Source organism: Myotis davidii, unplaced genomic scaffold (assembly GCF_000327345.1).
Source record: "Myotis davidii unplaced genomic scaffold, ASM32734v1 scaffold631, whole genome shotgun sequence".
Classification (NCBI taxonomy): Eukaryota; Metazoa; Chordata; class Mammalia; order Chiroptera; family Vespertilionidae; genus Myotis; species Myotis davidii.
The window spans coordinates 429,091-432,233 of NW_006282600.1; positions in this window are offsets into that span (position 1 = coordinate 429,091).

Sequence of the window (3,143 nt, forward strand, 5' to 3'; positions counted from 1 at the left end):
TAAAATTGCATTTGGTCTTTTTTGTAAGCTCTCATATATGGTGACTATGTATTCCTTTTCCTCCTCACCTAGCTTTATATTCAGCATAAGAAAATCCCATTAGGTGCCAACAGGGACCTTGAAACCTACCTCCCTAGTGTGTGTATCAATCCTGGTCCCAACTTCTTCCCAACACATACCCAATCCATAATCTCCATTTAGAAACATTGGGTTAGAGTGTCTTGTCTATGAAACTAAAGGTATCTCAAAAAGTTCCACTGTCTCTTTACAAATTTCACTTTTCTGCAAATGCTTTGCCCAAATAGAAATCTTCTGTTGGGTCGTGTACAGTTGCATGAATAATATTCTTTTATCTTCAAAACCAAAGAGATAGATCCAAACAGTGCAAACAAATCATTACCCAAGCTTCGTGCTGTGTCTCAGGCTTGTTCTCTGTCACACTTCTCCCGGGGCTGCTACATGGCAGAGCCAGCAGTTGCCCTGGGTTAGGTTGCAAAGGTTGTCACCAGCAAACCCATGATTTCTAGAAAACAACGCTCACTCTTGGCTCTAGGTGAGCTTCTTCAACATTTGTTTATTCAACAACTAGGTTTTCATACCAGATGCTGGAGACAATAGAAGAAAAAAAACAGATTTGATCCTTGCTTTCACAGAGCAGAAGGTCTGGCACCCATACAAATTCCACACCAGCTTTTTGTCAATTGTAGGCCCAGTATAATTACTTAAATTTTCTTTTACACATATAACATTACAAACAACAATGACACTATGCTGATATTTGGACATTCTGCTGTCAAAGAACCTCTGGAATAACCAACTTGCCATTGTTTATAAAGCCTAGCATATTGTCCATTTGCCAGGTCAGGTCAATAAAAACACTGTTGAGTTTTTCCTGGTAGTTAGCAAACTAAGACCCATTTTTAAAAATGTATCTTTATTATTGAAAGTATTACAGATGTCCCCCTATTTTCACCTATTGACCCTGTCCATCCCACTCCCATCCCCCCAGGCCTTCACCACACTATTGTCTGTGTCCATGGGTTATGCATATAAATTCTTTGGTTTATCTAATAGAGTAGGAACTCAATTCCCACCTGAGGGATAAGAGAAGCTGAATAAGTATGAAGAAGAGAGGGTGAGATGGAGTAAAGAAGTTTGAGCAAAGGTCAAGGACAGGAATGGGAAGTCCTCTTTGATTCTAGGAGGTGGTCCCAGCCAGGATCTCTGATTTCTGTCCAATGGCAGGAGGTCACCATGCGGGAAGCAGGAGGTATAATTTCTCACAACTTATCATTCCCCCCTCCTGCTGTCACCAACATACTTCTGTCAGGGTCTCCTGCAGAGCACAGGTTTCCAATATCCATTTTCATCCTTTGCAGAAATTTCCACAAACACAAAATGGAAATACTTAGTTTAGTATTTCCTTCAGTTGGTTTTGTTGAAATAAAAACTACAATTAGTTTTATTTGTTAATATGGCTACAATGATTTGTAGCAGTTGGTAAGACTTGAAAGGGAATTCTTTTTATTTTTTAAAACATAATCATTTCTATATTTAACTGGGATTTATAAGAATCTTTGTTCTTTAATTCATGAAATCTAAATACCGGAAAGGTTTGCTCCTTGATATTTTATCGTATGATATTATAACACTACCAGACCAGAAGAAGGATCTAAAGCCCAGTTATCACCTCATAAATGTCCCTGTCATCCTACAGGAAAGTTTTTGTTTTTTTAAATATGTTTTTATTGATTTTTTTTTTTAGAAAGAGAAATGGAGGAGAGAAACATCCACCATCTGCCTCCTGCACAGCCCCTATTGGGGATCGAGCCAGAAACCCAAGTATGTGACTTGACCAGGAATCGAACCTGGAACCGGTGACCTCTTGGTGCCTGGGACAACACTCAACCACCAGCCAGGGCAGGAAGGTTTTTATTTTATTTGGCAAAAAAATAATATGTGGCTCTGAGACCAGGTTTTACAACTGCAAGCAGGAGAGGACTGTTTTAAAGTCCATTTTAAAGGAGATTGTCAGTTTTTACACACACTTCTTTTTTTTAAATGTATTTTATTGATTTTTCTACAGAGAGGAAGGGAGAGGGATAGAGAACCAGAAACATCAATGAAAGAGAAACATGGATCAGCTGCCCGCTGCACACCCCGCACCGGGGACGTGCCCGCAACCAAGGCACATGCCCCCGACCGGAATCAAACCCGGGACCCCTGAGTCCGCAGGCCGACACTCCATCCACTGAGCCAAACCGGTCACGGCCACACACTTCTTATTCACTTTCTATCTACAGACCTCAGTTTCCCTCTTCTAAAATGGAGAGTGTTTAGCCTCATTGTTGCTCTGATTTTGTGGCACCATTGATTCTGAAAGGAAGTAAGTGCTAGTCCCTTTGCCCAGCACTGGTGTCATAAGGGCACTGTTCCCATATGTCTCGCAGGACTTTTCTAGCATAAGATCATATTTTATATACTTCAGTTCCCAGAACATGAACCAAGCAAGCCAGTGTTTTTCCTATCTTGGTACACTGTCTGACAGCTCTGGTCCATTCAGACTGAGTGATGAGGGGCAGAAGACAACTTCTCTGTAATATCTATGACCTGCTGTCTTCAGCTAACTAGTTGGGATTAAAATGGATAACCATACACATTAAAAAAAAAACAACATGGAAAATTCACCATCTCTTATTGACATTTACTTTACTCAATAGCCTGTATCTTTTAGCTTTTTATCCGTGTTTTTCCCTATCCCTCTATATGTTTTGTGCCTCTAGTTCAGAATCTAGTTTCACTGCTAGTTGGTGGCTTTTCATCTTTGAAGTGTTTATTCTGCTCTTTGATTTAAACTTCCTACACATAAATATGTTCCAATAGGCTTGGCAGCTGGGAAGTTTCCCAACCTTGTTGGAAGTTTCCAGGCTTCTTTCTCACTAGATACACATGTGAACCTCCAACAGCTCAACTCTGGTACTTGAACAAAGTTAAATCACAGAATAACACACCAAATCCCTAGACTGCAAAGGTCATCCCACAATCTTTGATTACCGCCAAAGGAGAGGTCACATTAGGTCACAATACAGCCTATGTCATTGCTGGACTCCTCCAATTTTTGTCAAATGTATTTTTTCAATATA